The sequence below is a fragment of the Oryx dammah genome, unplaced genomic scaffold (assembly GCF_014754425.2).
Source record: "Oryx dammah isolate SB20612 unplaced genomic scaffold, SCBI_Odam_1.1 HiC_scaffold_2, whole genome shotgun sequence".
Taxonomy (NCBI): Eukaryota; Metazoa; Chordata; class Mammalia; order Artiodactyla; family Bovidae; genus Oryx; species Oryx dammah.
This window is the reverse complement of record NW_024070186.1, coordinates 188,764,935-188,786,048: the sequence shown is the minus strand read 5'-3', so window position 1 is coordinate 188,786,048 and position 21,114 is coordinate 188,764,935.

Genomic DNA, 21,114 nt, shown 5'->3' with positions numbered 1-21,114 from the left:
TGTGAATCTCTCTCTCTTCCTCTCAGCCCAGAACTCGAACGCCCTCCTGGTGTTCAGAGCGATGATACAGCATGGGAATCAACAGTGCTCTATGCAAATCAAATTTCTCATTTTTGCCTTGACACGGCCCATATATTATTTCAACATAATACTTTAATTGGTTCATACTCATTAGGGGATGGACAATATATGACTCACCAGTATTTAAAGATCTCAGCTCCCAGATGGCAAGGCTAAAATGGTAGTTGGAAGAAACAGCTTAATGGTGAAATTTGTTGTTCAGTCGCTTAGTCTTCTCTGACTGTTTGAGACCCCGTGGACTGCAGCAAGGCCAACTTCCCTCTCCTTCACCATCTCCCGGAGTTTGCTCAAACTCATGTCCATTGAGTCAGTGATGCTCTCCAGCCATCTCATCCTCTGTCACTCCCTTCTCCTGCCCTCAGTCTTTCCTAGCATCAGGTTCTTTCCCAATGGACTGGCTCTTTCCATCAGTTAGCCAAAGTATTGGAGATGTAGCATCAGTCCTTCCAATGAATATTCAGGGTTTTTTCCTTTAGGATTTATTGATCTCCTTCCTGTCCAGGGGACTCTCAGGAGTCTTCTCTGGCACCACAGTTCAAAAGCATTAATTCTTCGGAGCACATCTGTACATGACTACTGGGAAAACCACAGCTTTGACTAAGCTATGCTTAGGACCTTTGTAGGCAAAGTGGTGTCTCTGCTTTTTAATACGTGGTCTAGGTTTGTCATAGCTTTCCTTCCAAGGAGCAAGCATCTTTTACGTTCATGGCTGCAGTTACCATCCTCAATGTTTTTGGAGCCCAAGAAAATAAAATCTGTCACTGTTTCTACTTTTTCCCCTTCTATTTGCCATGAAGTGATGGGACAGAGGCCACGATCTGAGTTTTCTGAACACTGAGTTTTAAGCCAACTTTTTCACGCTCCTCTTTCACTTTCATCAAGAGGCTCTTTAGTTCTTCACTTTCTGCCATTAGGGTGGTGTCATCTGCATATCTGAGGTTATTGATATTTCTCCCAGCAATCTTGATTCCAGCTTGTGAAACAGTGTTGCAGAAAATAAGAGAGTCCTGGCTGGGGTGAGGGATTTTGGTTCTCAGCCTACCAGGATGTAGCCATATGTGAAAGCAGGCAACCCATCCAACTTCTCCAGCCCAAGTGTCCTCACTTGTAAAATGAGTGGTTGGTCATCAAGATTCTTTAGCCTCATGGGCTAAATTATGGGGGAAAGGGAAGAACTGCCCTCACAATCATTCTCCCCAGCTCGAACTCAGGATTTGGTGAATCCCAGTAATTAATTGTACAGAGATGCAACTGATTTTCTGGGAATAATAGTTCTCACTTTGATTCTGCTGAGGCTGACGACTCAGAGAATATTTTAAAAGATCTTTGTCATAGATTTTTCTTTCCTTGACAGCATGAGAGGGAAGATGTGCTGCACTTAGCTACTCAGTCGTGTCTGATGTTTTGCGGCCCCCATGGACTATAACCCACCAGGCTCCTCTGTCCACGGGGATTCTCCAGGCAAGAATACTGGAGTGGGTTGCCATGCCCTGCTCCAGAGAGTGAAGATACGTGATACCAAAGTAATGGCTTATTTAGCCAGTGCTGACTGCTTCTCTGAATACTGTTGTCTTTCCTTTTATTTCCATCTGTAGGCTCAGTGCTGAAGAAATACCTGAGGAAACTGGTAGGCTGGGGCTTCTGGAATGAGACCAGCCCTTCCTACCTCATGTCAGTCCTGGAGGAAGATAAGTAAGGTGGTAATCTCTCTGCCTGCCCCACCTCCATCTCATCCATGATGTCTTTGTCCTTGGTTCCTAGTTTTTCCTCTTGGTCTGCTAGGACAGAGGTTCTAAATTTCCACATGCTCAATAGAATTTCTAACAGCCTTGCTTAATTCCACTTTGCCGTGGCCCCTGGACTGGACATGGCTTCTGATATTGTCCAGCTATTATTGGTTATATCCTCCATAGAGAATGTTTCTGCATCACAGGTAGGTATTTTTAAGCAGAAGACCTGGTAACTCCACCAATATCCTATCAATATACCGGCATTACTCTCCTACCCCCAAACGTGGCTTCCCAAGTGGCACAGTGGTAAAGAATCCACCTGCCAATGCAGGAGACACCAGAGATGCGGGTTTGATCCCTGGGTTGGGAAGATCCCCTGGAGAAGCAAATGGAAACCCATCCCAGTATTCTTGCCTGGGAAATCCCATGGACAGAAGAGCTTGGCAGGCTACAGTCCATGGGGATGCAAAGAGTCAGACACCACTGAGCGACTGAGCTTGCATGCACCCCCAAACTTGACCATCCTGTATCAGGCTAAATTTCACTATAACCTCAGATTTTGGGATTCATACTATCTGGCTCAGTAGGTTCACCTCATTCCTAGCTTTCCTCTTACAGGGTATTTCTTGCAGACAATCAACTCATGGAAAAAACTGTGAAAAAATCCATCAACTCAGCTGTTGAAATTCATGTGTGCTTGTCTGGGAGAAATTTAACATTTCAAAGGCTTTAGGGAAAATTGTGTCAGGACAGAGGATACTTAGAATAATAGATTTACAACATCTCTGTTCAGTGCAGACTCCCTTGGTTATTAGATCTGTAAGTTGTTACTTAAAGATAAATTTTTCAGTTTGATTTAGTTTAAACGTTGCCTCTGAGAATTACACACATTCCCAGAGGCCACAGGGCAGTCAGTACAACTTAAATAAATTGGGCATGTTTGAATCGATAAATAACTGCATATGCCTCCACCCACTCCAGCACCATGTACGTAGAAAATGCTCTGGGGAAAGTTCTAAGAAAGGCTTGAGAATTTGTACAAAGCAGCAGGGAAAACCTAGGGACAAGGTGAAGGGGGCACTCAGCTACCTGTGAGAAAAATCAAACACACTCAAAGATGCAGGTCAGGGAGCATCTCAGGGAAGACTTTGCGATACAATGGGGAAGTTGTTTATTTTTTTCTTTTTCCTTTTTTTTTTTTTTTGAACTTTCTATTTTATATTGGAGCATAACCTACTTCTGGTTTATTGACTATGCCAAAGCCTTTGACTGTGTGGATCACAACAAACTGTGGAAAATTCTTAAAGAGGCAGGAATACCAGACCACCTGACCTGCCTTCTGAGATATCTGTATGCAGGTCAGGAAGCAACAGTTAGAACTGGACATGGAACAACAGACTGGTTCCAAATAGGAAAAGGAGTACGTCAAGGCTGTATATTGTCACCCTGCTTATTTAACTTCTATGCAGAGTACATCATGAGAAACGCTGGGCTGGAAGAAGCACAAGCTGGCATCAAGATTGCCGGGAGAAAGATCAATAACCTCAGATATGCAGAAACCACCACCCTTATGGCAGAAAGTGAAGAGGAACTAAAAAGCCTCTTGATGAAAGTGAAAGAGGAGAGTGAAAAAGTTGGCTTAAAGCTCAACATTCAGAAAACTGAGATCATGGCAGTGGTTCCCATCAGTTCATGGCAAATAGATGGGGAAACAATGGAAACAGGGAGAGACTTTATTTTGGGGGGCTCCAAAATCACTGCAGATGGTGACTGCAGCCGTGAAATTTAAAGACGCTTGCTCTTTGGAAGAAAAGTTATGACCAACCTAGACAGCATACTAAAAAGCAGAGACATTACTTTGCCAACAAAGGTCCATCTATTCAAAGCTATGGATGTGAGAGTTGGACTATAAAGAAAGCTGAGCACTGAAGAATTGATGCTTTTGAACTGTGGTATTGGAGAAGACTCTTGAGAGTCCCTTGGACAGCAAGGAGATCCAACCAGTCCACCCTAAAAGAAATCAGTCAAGAATTTCATTGGAAGGACTGATGTTGAAGCTGAAGCTCCAATACTTTGGCCACCTGATGTGAAGAACTGACTCATTGGAAAAGACCCTGGTGCTGGGAAAGATTAAGGGTGGGAGAAGAAGGGGACAGAAGAGGATGAGATGGTTGGATGGCATCACCGACTCAATGGACATGAGTTTGAGTAAACTCCAGGAGTTGGTGATGGATAGGGAAGCCTGGTGTGCTGCAGTCCATGGGGTCGCAAAGAGTCAGAGACAACTAAATGACCGAACTGATAGCCTATTAACAATGTTGTGAGAGTTTCACGTGGTGAGCAAAGGGACTCAGTCATACATATACACACATGCATTCTCCCCCAAACTCCCCTCCCATCCAGACTGCCACATAATACTGAGCAGAGTTCCCTGTGTCATACATGATTATCCCAATACGCAGTGTGTACATGTCCACCCCAAACTCCCTAACTATCCCATCCCCCGCCTTCTGCTCCTCTGGCAACCTTAGGTTCATTCTCCAAGTCTGTGGGTCTGTTTCCGGTTTGTAAATAAGTTCATTCGTATCATGCCTTTTTACATTTTGCATAGAAAGGGTGTCATGCATTATTTCCCCTTCTCTGGCTGACTTAGTTCACCAAGAATGAGTCTCTAGGTTCCACCATGTTGCTGCAAATGGCATGTTTTCAGTCTTTTTAATGGCTGAGTAATATTTTCAGGTAATGTCTTAATTTAATATTTTAATTTTTTAGAGCAGTTTTAGGTTCACAACATAATTGAGAGGAAGGTAGAGAGATTTCCCATTTACTCCCTGGCTCCACATATGCACAGCCTCCCTCATAAGCAGCATCTCCCTTCAGAGTACATTTGTCACAACTAACCAACCTACACCGATACAACACAATATCCTGAAGTCCATAGTTTACATTAGAGTTCACTCTTGGTGTTGCACACTCTATAGGTTTGGACAAAAGTGTAAATGACATGTATCCATTGGCAGTATCATGCAGAGTCATGCCACTGCCCTGAAAATCCTCTGCGCTCCACCTATTCATTTCTCCCTGCCTGAATTCATCCCTACCCCCTGAAAACCACCAGTCCTCTTACTGTCTCCATAGTTTGGCCTTTTCTGCAATGTGGTATAGTTGGGGTCTATGTTGGTACAGGCTTTTCGGAAAGGCTTCTTTCACTTAGTGATACTAAGTGAGTATTAAGTTATTAAGTGAGTATTAAGTTACTAAGTAAGTATTGAGTATTTAAGTTCTCTCCATATCTCTTCATAGTTTGATAGCTCATTTCTTTTTAGTGCAGAATAACAAGAGAAAGGGATGACAGAGGATGAGATGGTTGGATGGCATCATCAACTCAATGGACATGAATGTGAACAAACTCCAGGAGACAGTGGAAGACAGGGAAGCCTGGTGTGCTGCAGTTCATGGGGTCGCAAGTAGTCAGACGTGACTTAGCAGCTGAACAGCACTAGTCCACTATCTGGATGGGCCTCAGTTTACCCACTCACCTACTGAAGGACATCTTAGTTGCCTCTAGATTTTTACAATCATGAATAAATTTGCTATAAACACCTGTGTTCAGGCTTTTATTTCATTTCCTTTGGGTAAATACCAAGGAGCGTGACAGCTGGACTACGTGGTAAAGCATGTTTACTTTAATAAGAAACTGACAAACTGTCTTTCCAAGTGGCAGATCCATTTTGCGTTCCCACCAGTACGAATGAGAGTTCCTGTTGTTCAACATTCTTGCCAGGGCTTGGTGTTATCGTTTCGATTTTGACCATTCTAATAGATGTGCTGAAGAATTGATAACGTTCAAATTGTGGTGCTGGAGAAGACTCTGAAGGGTCCTTTGGATTGCAAGGATATCAAACCAGTTAACCCTAAAGGAAATCAACCCTGAATTTTCACTGGAAGGACTGGTGCTGAAGATGAAGCTCCATTACTTTGGCCACCTGACCTGAAGAGCCAACTCATTGGAAAAGACCCTGATGCTGGGAAAGAGTGAAGAAGAAAGGAGAAGTAGGCAGCAGAGGATGAGATGGTTAGATAGTGTCATTAACTTAATGGAGATGAATTCGGGCAAACTGGGAGATCGATGGTGAAGGACAGAGGAGCCTGGTGTGCTGCAGTCCATGGGGTCATAAGCAGTTGGACATGACTGATCGACTGAACAATGACGAAAGATGTACAGTGTCTCATTGTTGTTTTGTTTGCATTTCTCTGATGACATATGATGTGAAGCATATTTTCATATGCCTTACAGGTACACCTCAGGCATACTGTGGGTTCGGTTCCAGACTATCGCAAGAAAGTGAATATTGCTATAAAACGAGTCACACAGATCTTTTTGCTTTCCAGTGCATACAAAAGTAATGTTTGCACTATGCTGTATTCCAAGGGTGCCCAACCTCCGGGACCTAATGCCTGATGATCTGAGGTGGAGCTGATGTAATAATAATAGAAATAAAGTGCACAACAAATGTAATGTTCTTGAATCATCTCCAAATCATCTTGGTCCATGGAAAAATTGTCTTCCATGAAACTGATCCCTGATGCCAAAAAGGTTGGGGACCACTGCTATAGCAGAAAGAGTGTGCAATAGCATTATGTCTTAAAAAAAAAATTAACACCTTAATTAAATACTTGATTGCTAAAAACTGCTAATTTCCACCTGAGACTTCAGTGATGATGGAGGGTCTTGCCTCAATGTCAGTGACTGATGACTAATCAGGGTGATGGTTGCTGAATGTTGGGGTGGCTGTGGCAGTTTCTTAAAATCAGACAACAATGATGTTTGCTACATTTATTGACTCTTTCTTTCATTAATGATTTCTCTGGATCATGCAATGCTGTTTGACAGCATTTATCCACAGCAGAACTTCTTTCAAAAACTGGAGTCAATCCTCTTAAACCCTGCCATTGCTTTCTCATGTAACTTTATGTAATATTCTAAATCCTCTGTTGTCATTTCAACAATCTTCATGGCATCTTCACCAGGAGTAGATTCTATCTCAAGAACCTACTTCCTGTGCCCATCCATACCGTGGAAGTTTTATCATGAGCCTGCAACAATTCAATCACACCTTCAGGCTCCACTTCTAATTCCAGTTCTGCTGTTTCCACCATACCCGCAGTTACTTCTACCACTGAAGTCTTGAACCCCTCAAACTTATCCATGAGGATTAGAATCAACTTCTTCCAAACTCCTGTTAATGCCATAGAATGAGGTGTGCCTATATTTTCCTTCTGTATATCTTCTTTGGTGAGGTGTCTAATATGAATTTTGGCCCATTTTTTAATCATGTTGTTTCCCTATTGTTGAGTGTTATGGGTTCTTTGCATATTTTGGTTACCAGTCCTTTATTGGATATGACTTTTGCAAGTATTTTCTCCCAGTCTGGGACTTGTCTTCTCATTTTCTTGAGCATATTTTTTTTATGGGTTTACGTGTACAAGTCACAGTGGGGTTGGCACATGATTGATTCCATGAAAAATTACAAATTAAAAAATCATCAAGTCTTGAGCCCTTTTTTAAGCCAGAGACTGTGGGGTATAGTGGTTAGGACAATTGTGTATGGGCAGCTAGGTGTGGAAATGGGGGCCACCAGGTGCTCTATGTCAAGTTGTTTGAGCTTAAATCCTGATTATGCCACTGCTGTACAATTTGGGACAAACTACTCAAGATTCTCTGACCCAGGTTCTTAGGCTGCATTGTTTTTGTTGTTCAGTTGCTAAGTTCTCTCTGACTCTTTGAGACCCCACAGCCTGGAGCATGCCAGGCTTCCCTGTCTTTCACTATTTCCCAGAGTTTGCTCAAACTCATGTCCATTGAGTCAATAATGCCATCCAACCATCTCATCCTCTGTCACCCCCTTCTCCTCCTGCCCTCAATCTTTCCCAACATCAGGGTCTTTTCCAAGGAGTTTGTGGAATGAAGTCAACTATATGGTAAGCTTATTGATAGGTTATGAAGACATATGTGGATATATATATATATATATATATATATATAATATATATATAAAACTCTTAATGGTGCCAGCATTTAGTAAACACTCAATAAATATCAGCCATTATTATAATGCACACATCCCCATTATGGGTATTTTTGAAGATGCAGGAGAAAAAGATATTCCTATGCAGCAAAATCACATCATTTCATTGCAACAAAAGATTAAAATGCAAGATACAGAAGTGAATAGTAAAAGTGAGTACAGGCCATTTATGAAGACATATTCTGTTACCTAAGACTAAGCAAAACGTCTGGAATATAGCGTATTCAGAATACATGCTTAATTAATTCATCAATTATTTAACATAAGGGCCAGCCTATGTGGTGTGTAATTAAAGAGAAGGAGACATTGAGAATAAAACAATTTATGATGATTTAATGGCAGAAGATGGGATGAACACAAATCCTGAAGGATTTAGTTCAAGTTGGATTAGTAAGGGGAGAGAAGACCCTTGAGGTGGATGCAAGAGGTTGACAAATGATTGGAAGAGAGGAATGTATTCATAAGATGTGGAGGATGGGACTTCCCTGGTTGTCCAGTGATTAAGAATCCACCTTCCAACACAGGGATGTGGGTTCAATCCCTGGCTGGAGAACTAAGATCCAATATACCAGAGGACAGCTAACCCTGCATGCCACAATTGGAGAGCCCATGTGCCACGACAAGAGAAGCCTCACACTACAACAAAGACCCAGCACAGCAGCCCCACACACACAGCAAAAAAAAAAAAAAGGACACGGAAGTGACAGACTGGTTGCAAAGGAAATTAGTACAGTAAAGAAGAGCCACACATATTACTGGATAATAGATGATGTCAGCTGCCAATTTCCACACCAGTCTGTGTTTATAAAAACAAATGATTTTAAGAATCAGTTACTAGATTTCAACCCCACCTTCCCAAATCTGGGCTTCCCTGGTGGCTTAGCTGGTAAAGAATCCGTCTGCAATGTGGGAGACCTGGGCTTGATCCCTGGGTTGGGAAGATCCCCTGGAGAAGGGAACGGCTACCCACTCCAGTATTCTGGCCTAGAGAATTCCATGGACTGTAAGAGGTCACAAAGAGTTGGACCCAACTGAGCAACTTTTACTTTCATTTTCCCCAAATCTGCTTCCTAAATAGCTGATTTCAAAATAACCAGGTGACAAATACTATGTTTCCCTGGGCATTCAAGACCACATTCTCCCACAACATTTATATAACTTATTTCTCCTTCCTGGAACAGCTATTAGATCTATTATTCCACTCTTAGGATAACACAGTGAAAGAGTGATTTGGAATTCTCTTTACATACTCAGAGTCATAGGCTACTCAAGCAGCTTTGAGCAAAGTGTTTAAATATTTACCCCCCACTAAATGGTTATTGACAAAAATCAAATTTGTTACACAACTAACATGAACACATGTGTCCACATTAAAAAAAAACTGCATGCCGATGTTCATAGTAGCTTTATTCCTAATCACTTAAAACTGGATTTAAGCAATTAAGATGTCCTTCAATAGGTGAATGGATAACTGAGCTGTGCATACATCAATACAATAAAATATTATTCAGCAATAGAAAAGAATGAGCTAGCAAGCCAGAAGATGACATGAAGGCATCTTAAATGCACATTGCTCACTGAGAGAAGCCGGTCTGAAAAGGTTACATACTATATGAGTTCATTTATATGACATTCTAGAAAAGGAAGCACCATGGGTTGTAAATGGGCTTCCCAGGTGGCGCTAGTGGTAAAGAAGCCGCCTGCCTGTGCAGGAGCTGTGAGAGATGAGGGTTTCATCCTTGGGTTGGGAAGATCCCCTGAAGGAGGGCACAGCCTCTCACTCCAGTATTCTTGCCTGCAGAATCCCATTGACAGAGGAGCCTGGTGGGCTACAGTCCAGGGAGTTGCAAAGAGTCGGACACAACTGAAAAGACTTAGCTTGTACACTTGCATGGGTTGTAAACAGATCAGTGCAGTGGGTACTAGGGGCTCAGGGGAAGGAAGGAAAGCTGAACAGATGAAGCACATGGCATTCTTTTTAGTCTATAGTACACAGTCATGATGGATACATGACACTCACTATATATTTGTTAAAACTCATAGAACTTGACAACACAGAATGAACCCATAATGTATGCAAATAAAAATAGTCATTTAGGAGCTCAGGGGATCATAGGATAGAATGCAGAATGTGACAAAAAAAGAAGTGAATTACAAATGTGTGAAACACACTTGATAAAGAGGGGGAAGGGGGCTGTTGACCTAAGTAATTTGAAAAAAGAGTAGGCGTGATGCCTGTAGGTGGGTGGCCTGGCCTCCTGGTGTTGCTTGGTCTGTGGATCAGAGCAACTCCCAACACTTGAGAGAGTCTTTCTCTCTCCTGTGAGAGGCGTCTTTGCCTTGTCGGCTACCCAGTTACCCTAGGTGACCCCAGACACCTTTGCCCAGACACTACGCATACCTTGAGCATCTAATGAGTGCTAACTGGAAAAGCTGGCCAGCCTACAGCTACCCTAAGCTTTGTAGGAGTCTTGCAGTTTCTCCCTTTAGGTCCTACAACAATTTAGTGGACAAACCAAAGCAGAATTCAGCAGGTACAACAAAAGGCAGTAGCAGCTAAAATGCAAAAATATCACTAGTCCATGGTGCCCTTCTGGCTAGCGTGAGCCATTCTACAAATTCATCTTGTAAAACAAGAGAAGTTTAGAAATTTAGCGGCACCAGTCTCTGCCACTGAGCCACCCAGCTCACTGCACCAATTGTTTTGAAATATACCCGGGATTTGGTTTAATCAGGTATGGTGAGAGGACAGATAGGGAGACAGTTGCTTTGAAAGAAGAGTTTATGATTACAGTTCCCAATAGGAGGGGGCATACCCATCATGCAGGGCCACCCGAGGAAGCACCAGGGTCAGTCAGGAGGCAGGAGAGAGAGGGGAAAGTGTAGACCAGACTCTTTCTTACTAAATAAAGACGTGGTGGGGAGTTGTCTGGTGGGGATGTCCCCTACTGAGCAGGAAGCAAAACACAGATGTTGGCGTTTGTGTTGGAAGGTTTGTAATATGAACTCCATGTGCTGCAAAACCACAGGCCTGGTAGGTTCATCAACAATTCTGGCCCATGATTTCAAGATATCAAATCAGCAATTACAGACTATCAAGGTTGATTGTTACAGTGGGATCCTAGAACAGGAAACGGGCATTAGGTAAAAACTAAGGAAATCAGAGAAAAATACAGAGTGTAGTTAAGCAAAATGTAGCAATTTGGGTTCATTAATTGTGATGAATGTACCTTATGAATGTAAGAGATTAATTGTAGGAGAAACTGTGTGTGAGATAAAAGAACTCTCTATACTATCCGTATAACTTTTCCATAAATCTGGAACTTTTCAAAATAAAAGTTTATTTTATAACATGAACTTTGAGAACCATCTATACATTTCAGTTCTGTCCACTAAGCTTTTTTCACACTAGATATGTGTTTCCACCAGAGGACAAAGAGAAGAGTCGGTACTTATCTTTTCCTAATGTTCATTCATTTATTTCACAAACACTTATTGAAATTCTGGCTGGTTCTAGGGGCAGATAGAAAGAAAAATACTAGCCTTGCTCTTAAGAAAAATCCCAGTTTAGTGGAGGTTATGGGCTTCCCTGGTGGCTCAGAGGTTAAAGCATCTGCCTCCAATGTGGGAGACCCAGGTTTGATCCCTGGGTCGGGAAGATCCCCTGGAGAAGGAAATGGTAAACCACTCCAGTATTCTTGCCTGGAGAATCCCATGGACGGAGGAGCCTGGTGGGCTACAGTCCACGGGGTCGCAGAGAGTCGGACACAACTGAGCGACTTCACCTTCATGGACACAAAATGTCAACACTGCCTTACAAGGTGACAAGTGCTAGGCTAGGATTTTGTACATAACACCTTGAGATACTCAAAGAAGTGTCTGGAGAATTCAGGGAAGACTTCTCAGCAGAGTCAGCATTTAAAGAGCATCTTTCTATTTCAAGCACTGTGATGAACTGAATGGGAAGGAAGTCCACAATGGTGGGTGTATATATGTATATATACGACTGATTCGTTTTGCCATACAGTAGAAACTAACACAACATTATAAAGCAACTATCCTCCAATAAAAATTAATTAAAAAACAAAGAGCATCTTGAAGGGTCAGAAGCAATTTGAAAAATAGTAACAGAGGGGAAAGAACTTAAGAGCCGAGCCTGAAGCAAAGACGCAGTCGCCTCGTTTGGAAGGTGAAGTTGGGCAGGACATGGAAGTCATGGTTGGGAGTGGTAGGAGATGGGGCTAGAAGGGAATATGGGGCTTCAGCCCTTAGGAGGCACTTATTTATTTATTTATTTTGTCTGTGCTGGGCCTTTGTTGTTGCACAGGCTTTTTTCGAGTTGCGGCGAGCAGAGGCTACTCTCCACTTGGGGCGCACGGGCTTCTCATTGCAGTGGCTTCTCTGGCCGTGGAGCGTGGGCTCTCGGGCACACAGCCTTCAGCACTTGCGGCTCCTGGGCTTTAGAGTGCAGGCTCAGTAGCTGCGGTGCATGGGCCTGCTCTGGGGCACGTGGGGTCTTCCCAGACCGCGGATCAAACCCATGTCTCCTGCATTGGCAGGTGGATTCTTTACCAACGAGCCACGAGGGAAGCCCTGGGAGGCACTTAATAAACGTGGCTGACTGCATGAATAAGTGAATGAGCAGAGCCTGAAAAGCCTTCCATGGTTTCTAGTCTAGATTTTATTCAATAGGCAACAGGGAGTCACCAGGTTTTCAAGCAGGGAAGCAACACGACATATGGGTGACTGGACTCCTGCCCCTGCAAGCGGGGTTCATGGGCCCTGTGATTCACGAGCACCAGCACCGTCTGAGTGCTCAAGAGAACTAGAGGATCTGAGGTCAGACCCCAGACAGACTGAATCCGAATCTGCATTTCAAAAAGATCCCCAGGTGATCCACCTGCCCCCTGAAGTTCCAAGAACAGCTGCTTTTGAAAGCTCACTTTGTTGGCTGGGGGAAAACGTAGTCTTTTGTTTAACCTCCCATCAGAAAAGGTGGGGGGGTGGGGGGGGGAAGGGATGGACCAAGCAGAAAAAACAGAGGGGAAAAGAGGAAGGAGAGAAGAGAGAAAAAGGAAACAACATCAGTGAAACAGATAAGCAACCTTCTCTCTCAAGGCTTTCTTCCACCTAAAGTCCCATCCTTTGAAAGAAGCAGCATCTCTAATTGGAAGACTTCTGGGTCCCAGTTAGCCTCCAGAGGAGGGGCACATGTGTCCTTTGAAAGGGCTACTTTGGAAGTGGGGAGGGAAGGTGGGTTGCAATGGACCGCTGGAGGCAGAGGGACAGGCAACAGACACGTAACTCTTATTCCCTCCACAAGCAGATGAAACAGGCACTTAATTTCCAGCAAAGTGGCTGCTGGGATGGCAGCCTAGGGAAATCAAAGACTCAGCGGGTGCCCATAATTCACACTCATTTTGTGTAGCCAGAGCGGATGGTGAGATGGCAGGGTAAAAATGTCCCCTGCTTTTGCTAGCACGCTGCTGTGTGGAGGGCCCTCCTTCCCTTCCATCTCCCTCTGCATGCTTGTCCAGAGCTGCCAAAATCCAGATTCGTGCAGAGAGAGAGAATAGACATGTCCCGCTCTGCCCAGGATGCTACAGCAGCCCTCACAGCCCAGCGACCGACTTCCACCACCTCACGTATATTGTCTAGGCTGCTGGGGCATCATCCTCCAAGGGACCCTCATGCCTCATGGAGATCTATTTACCCACAAATCCTGAATTTACTTCTGATGAGCTATGCTGATCAGGAAATCCTTGCATCTCAGACTTTTATTGCAGATGAAAGATCAGGCAGATCCTATCTCGTCAAACGAGTGCCATCAACTTCAGTGATAATTCTCAGAATACAGGCAGCTCTTTATCTGGAGTCTCATCCTTTCCCTACTTGCATCGCTAAGTTGCTAAGAATGGGACTCGTTCTCCAGTGAAGACTGGCAGCTGCTCCCTGGCTCTGACTGGGCAGGTTCACCAATTTTTCTTCTTGAAGTCTCTCCTGAACGCACTTCAAGATGCCCCACTTGTTCCCAGTCTACAGACAGGTGCCTGGAGGCTAGCAGTTGGCTGGCTGCATAGTTGGGGTTGCATTAAGACTCTGCTTCTTCCTCTGCATCGTTAGAGACGTTAATTTCCTCTAGGAGCCACCATCCAGGTTCCCTGAAATAGCATTCTCTTGGAATAACCATCTCTACCCTGAAGACTGCCAAAGGTTTTTGTTTGTTTATGAAATGGACCATTTATAAAGTCTTTATTGAATTTGTTACAACATTGCTTCTGTTTTATGCTTTGGTGTTTTGTTTTGTTTGACCTCAAGACATGTGGGATCTTAAGCTCCTCAATAAGGGATCAAACCCACACCCTCTGCACTGGAGGGTGAAGTCGTAACCACTGGGACCACCAGAGAAGTTCCAAGTGCGAAATTTTTAATGATAACACTGATAGCTCCCATTTGTTAGAGCGTTTTGCTTTTATCACATCTTCTCTCATTCATGTTTAAAAAAATATATCCTAAGACCTGCAGAGCCAGGTCAGTATTCCCAGGTGCTTGCAGAAAGGGATTGAATGCCCCAGAGAATAAGCGGCAGCACGGTGGTGCGGGGGAGGGGGATGGAGGATGTGGGAGAGAGAGGAAACGTCGAGTGCCTCACCTTCCCACCTGTGTGCACTGACGCATGAGCTTACCTAGCAGCAACTGGAATGGGGAGCCTCAAATTCATGAGCTGGAACAGGAAATAAATGATTGTTGTTGCCTTTGAAAAGTTGCCATGAGAAAGAAGCAGCAGGCTTGTCTTGCAAGCGTGTGTGTATTTGTGTATGTGTGTGTGTGTGCATTTCCAGAAGGCACATGAGAAGTGAGAGAATCCAGCCTATTTGACTAGGTCTCCGATGAATCCTAGTCACCCTCAGCTTAGTTCAATTCAATTAAATGCAGAACTAGAAGCCCCGAGCAGGGCATATCACAAGAACTGATAGTGCCAGACAAAGCAACCATCCACCAATGGCACAGTTTGCCTGAAGATCTTACAAGTCTTGTGGGTGGAGACTGAGAGTCCTCGGGATTGTGATCATTCAAGCCTGAGATTCTCAAACACAACTGAAAAGCAAAACCCCTGCCCCTGCCTCCTCCTCTGGACCACATCATAAAGATGCTAGGCATGGAATGCAGACCCAAGGTTCTGCTTGGTTGGTAGCAAGGCAGAAGCATTTTTCTGGCTAGTGTACCCCTTATCATCTTTGAACCTCATCTTAGGAGTTTGACCCAAAATTCTAAAGAGAGTAACTGTAAGATTCTAGGAAACTCATAGCACTGCAAGAAACCGAGTCATCGAATGCAGAGAACAAAAAGGAGATGGGCATCACAGTATCACAGCTGCAGAGAGGACCATTCTCAGCATCGATAATTGACACGGAGGAGTTGCAAGACGCCTATAGAAGCGACATCGACTCGGTGACCTAGTTTTGGCAGGGGTGGGGACAGGAGAAGGGATACCCTTGGCTGTGCCCAGCTGTGACGCCCAAGCAGTTGAAGACACAGGAGTGGTTGAGATTAGGAGGTAGGGCAGAGCTCAGAGGAGCAGTAATACCTGGAGAATGTCCGTGACCTTCAAGATGGAGCATGAGATGCTCTAAGATGTTCCCAGCTTCCCGTGGGTGATCAGCCTCTCTCTGCCTGATTATATCTTACTCAACCTTGAAAACCCAGTTCCAAGGACACTTCCTGCAGTGTTCTCTTCTTGAAGTGGGTCATCCTCCTCCAAACTCCCAGAGCTCCCCAAGCTCCCAGAGCTCTTAACCTTATTTCACATGTTATTTTCCATTTTGTCCTTTGGCTGGCTGTGGTCCACTGGCTCCAATTAACTTTTCTAGATCATGAGCTCCTGTCTGCTATTCCTCTGCCCTTTTCCCATTCCGCTTCTCTTTCTAGATCCTATACTCCCTGAGGGAAGAGACCTCATCTCTGAATCCTCCCCCTGCCCAGCTCAGCCAAAATGCTTAGCACAGTCTGGACATGGTAGTTTTGGTTCTGAATGAATGACTGTGAGTAATAAAGGAGGAAAGATGGTGGCTGGATCAGGGAGGGAGATGGGGTGCCTTTTCATCCCCGGGAAAGAAATCACTGTAGCCTTGGCCCCATTGCAGCCTCGGGTTTCCAGAAGCGGTCAATTCTTGCTCACAGTAGATGAGCCAAGAGATAGAGGGCAGGGGACAGCCAGTGCAAGCACATCCGTTCCCCTGGAGGAAATGCCCTTGAAGGACATTTGAAGGACATTTGCCCTTGAAGGACAGCCCTGGCTACACGCCACTCTCATTCCCAGGAATGAGGGCAGGGCAAGAGACTCATCCCTGAGGCTGGTGGGTAGAGGGAAGAGGAAGGGGAGGCCAGGGGCGGAGACAGCACCGCTGACTAATTAAACCCTTTGGTAGCTGCCCCCCCCCCCCCCCCACCCAGCTCAGGCAGATTATCACTGCTGAATCAGCTCCCTGCCAAGGCCAGACTCTTGCTCTCTTTCTTCCTGCTTGATTTGCCTAATGGAAGCTGACAGAGAAGTTCAACCCTGATTGTCAGATTTCAGTAGGAACCTCAAGGGGGAGGGGGAGAGGAAGGCAGACATTTGAGGAATAAAAATAGCACACATAATGAGATCCTTTATTTAGCCGAAGCACTTCTTTAATGACTTACCTCCCTTTTTCTCTCTCTCTCTCACACACACAAACACACACAGTTGTGTACACATACAAATGTATGATTTTTGCTTGGGCTGCAAAACTTGCCTGGGTCCTATAGGAAAAACAGGCCATCCGTCCTGGATGGTACGAGTTGACAAAAAACAACGTCCTTTAAGGGTGAAGCTGGGAAATATTTCCCCACATTCCTCCAACCAGAAACCCTGCTACCCAAACTCTTTCAGTAGAACCATTTTCCATAATGTGACCCAGGAAACTGGTCTGACCAGCAAGACCACACATCTGGGCAGGCACTCATACTTTGGGTGGTTTCTTGATTTTTGTGGATTTCCCTTTTGGCTCAGCTGGTAAAGAATCCACCTGCAGTGTGGGAGACCTGGGTTGGAAAGATCCCCTGGAGAAGGGAAAGGCTACCCACTCCAGTATTCTGGCCTGGAGAATTCAGGTTAGGGTCACAAAGAGTCAGACACAACTGAGTGACTTTCACTTTACTCACTTGCCTTTTTGTGCTTCCTGTTCTGTAACAGAAAATGAGATCTGAAGGGTTTGCTTACGTGCGTGTGCTTGCTAAGTTGCCTCAGTCATACCTTACTCTTTGTGACCATATGGACTGTAGCTTGCCAGGCTCCTCTGTCCATGGGATTCTTCAGGCAAGAATACTGGAGTGGGTTGCCATGGCCTTCTCCAGGGGATCTTCCAGACCCAGGGATTGAACCCACGTCTCCTGCAGCTTTTGCACTGCAGGCCAGTTCTTTATTGCCGAGCCACCAGGGAAGACCTGGAGGGTTTGATTAACTTCTCAAAATCTGGGCTCCTCCTTAGAAAAATCAGCCTTACTTCTTATAGGATGAAATAAGCAGGCCCAGGCAAAGCCTCTAGAGATCGATCCCATGTTGCATGGCAGGTGGACAATAAGAGTCAGCTCCTTCTTCCTCTGAAGCGGGATTTTCTATAATATTCTAGGGAATCAGCCAGCAATCCTAAGGGTTAGGGTTGGAAGCCTAGTTCTCTAGAAAGAGGTCGAATTGTTAGTTGCCTTTATTAGGGAGCTGACAATCTGAGCTAATCACATCACAGGCATTCATTCAGGCAAGCCATTCATTCATCCACTACAGCCCCCGTTAGGCCCATTTTATCCCCAACCAAGACACAGAGGAGTTGCTACTTGCCCAAGGTCATCACAACACAAGTCAACTTGGAACCTTAAATTTGTTTTTTTTTTCCTTGTTTGTTGTTTTGTTTTCTGGCTGTGCCACGTGGCATATGGGATCTCAGCTCCCAGACCAGGGATGGAACCCAGGCCCCCTGTATCAGAAGCATGGAGTCTTAACCACTGGACAATCAGGGAAGATCCAGAAATTTGTTTTTAAATTGCCCACTTTTCCAAGTGTCTCCAAGTGACTGCTTTAATTAATACAAATGTTTAGCTGTACTTTCAGGAGGCAGGCATGATTTCCATTAATCGCCAGTTCCCCATTGTCTGTGGAATGTTAACTTTGTAGATAGAACAACACAATAACAATCACGGCAAGAGGAATTCCCCCAGCGTTTGCTCATTTCATGAACAAGTGACTAGAAAAGTGGCCAGAGACAGGCTGGGAACAAGACAGAAACAGGAAGTGGAGGAGCCTGAAATCAGAGAAATAGCAGGACCTAACTAGCTCATCTGACAAGCTCATTCATCTCTACTCAGCACTTGTCACTGGCTTCTGCTTTCTCCCCAACAGGGAGGGAGACAAACTGACCACCACCAACTCTGCCCAGGAGATGCCAGAGGAATCCAAATAAAATATAAAGAATACCCATGACACCAAGGAAAGGGGCATGGGAGTTGGGTGATCTCATTAGAGGTCGAGAGGTCCCAATATATTACAAGACAAAAGTCAGATAAAAGGTACAATGATGGCTAACAGTGAGAAAGCCTCAGTTCAGAACATGCTGAAGAAGGGATACAGTGGTGGAGAAGCTGGCTCTGTGAGACTCAGGACAGACTCTAGACTAGGCGTCTGAGAGAATAGAGGTAGGCAGGGAGATGAGGAACAGAAGCAAAGAACTTAACTGAGCATTTATTTGGACTCGGAACAGATAAGAAGTTCCCAGATGGAAGCCAGGAAGCAGCTGGAATGAGATTGGAAAGGGAGTTTGAGGTGAGCCAGGAAGTATGTTTCCAGGAAAGAAATTGAATGTGCTAATGGATGGGGCTTCCCTGGTGGCTCAGACAGGAAAGAATCTGCCTGCAATGTGGGAGGCCTGGGTTTGATCCTTGGGTTGGGAAGACCCCCCTGGAGGAATGCATGGCAACCCACTCCAGTATTCTTGCCTGGAGAATCCTCATGGACAGAGGAGTCTGGCAGGAGGCAGTCCATGGGGTCGCAAAGAGTCGGATATGACTGGGCGACTAAGCAATAGATGGAACTGTTGAACGACTGGATAATTCCGAGGGTTTGGTAAAGACATGTTATTGTTTTATCACCAGGGAAAAGAAAAGAAGGAAGGAATGAAGGAAAGTAGGAAGGAAGGAAGGGACTCACTCCAAGTGGGTGGAAGAAATTCAGGATCCAAATACAAGGCAAAATAAAGGGAGAGTGTTTCTGAGCCATCTACATTCTAGGAATCTTTTCTCATTAGTGGCATTATTCCTTAAAAGAAAATGTAAACCTAGTATATACTGTAGGGCTCTGCAGGCTGAAAATGCTACACAGTCACGATAGAATATGAAGATATGTATCTTATTAATATTATATATTAACATATAATATATTGCATATATTAATTTATAAAAATTCAAGTTTTAGAATTAACCTGCAGAAAAAGTAAAGAAGTCCTTACTTTGGTGATTGAACACCTTGATTGTGTTCCTGATCTTCATCATATGAAAGTGATGTTTCATATTATAGAAAGTGGGGAATGGAGCGGGGATGCTGTAGACGTAGAGAAAAGGATGTGAGTGCCGAGAGGCTAAACTTTGATGGTATAAAGTCAGGCATCTTCTAATGTTGATGCAAGAAGAGTTTTAAGTATATCATTTAAAACTATGAGCAGAACTATGAGAAAAACACAAATTACAGTAAAAAATTAGGACAGATGGAGTTCCCGCTATATTCTATGTGGAGCAATATGTACAATGACTCTGGAGGGAAGAGGGAAGATAGAGTGAGAGACCAAGATTTTCCTCTTTCATATTAACAAGTCAGCATATATGCTTTATGGTTAACAAATTTTGACCTATTTTTATAAGCATATTATCTGGAAGAGAAACAATAAAAGGAGAACTTAACTAAAATCTTGCAGCCTCTCTGGTTAGAAACTGGGCATCCAAAGGCAAAGCCTGTTCCTTTTCTGTTAAAGAATTTTTGAACCATTTGATTTTTTAAAACTCATGCATCTAGTATTTTGATCAACATTTAAATTAAAAAAAATATCTTCCTAGCAAATGAAAAAAAATTAATTCAAGAGTTACATTCTCTCCTGGGAAATTACAACTCACCCCAAGATAATAGATTTATTTGCTTCAACCCAAATCTGAGAATTTGCACATGACTTGAATGTCTGTAAATTAATAAGAAAGCAGCAGCGAACTCTTGTTCTTTACGTTTAACTTTTGTCTCACGGCTTGTATGACTCACTTGCCTTTATGATGCCACCTCATCAAAGGTCCGAGGCACCATGCAGTCAGCTTATCAAATAATCCTCAGTTTCATCTCCCCTATAAATCATACGCACAGCCCCATCACTTATGAGAAATTCATTTTCCTGCTCCCGTTCTGTTTCCAGGTAAGCGGTTGACCTTCAGATTGCTTATGAGTTCATCTCATACAGGGGCTTCCCAATCTGACTTTTAATTCCCCTCCTTCCTGCTCCTGGCAATTATTCTCAAATTCTCAGTCTCATCTGCTGCAGTCCCTAGCAGATCCATCTCAGATTCTCTGTTCTTCTCTGACTTCTTCCAAGGCCAATCAGGTAACACCCTTTAAAACCACACTGCTGGGAAAGAAAGTGATCAGTCTGGGACTCAAGTCAAAGTTTACCCCTGGCTAGTAGTTGGGAAAAGAAGATGCATGGTTCAGAGAATCAATTATCTGTTGAACACCCCGGACCCTATGCCGGGAGAAGAAAGTGAACGTGTTAGTCACTTGGTCGTGCCCGACTCTATGACACTATGGACCGTAGCCCCCCTGGACTCCTCTGTCCATGGAATTCTCCAGGTAAGATTACTGGAGTGGATAGCCATTCCCTTTTCCAGGGCATCTTCCCGACCCAGGGCTTGAACCCGGGTCTGTTGCACTGCAGGCAGATTCTTTACCGTGAGCCACCAGGAAAGCCCACGATGCTGGGTGCTTCGGGTGAGATGACCCACTAAATTCCCGCAAGTGGCTCATTGCCCAGGTACTGCTTCCTCCCCATTGTAGACAAGAATCTGAACTTCACAAAAGCTGGGCACTGCCCTGGTCACAGGGTTATTATGCGGCAGTGCCAAATGTGAATTTAGGTCTGTTTGACTTCCTGTGTCTTTTAAAAATGTAA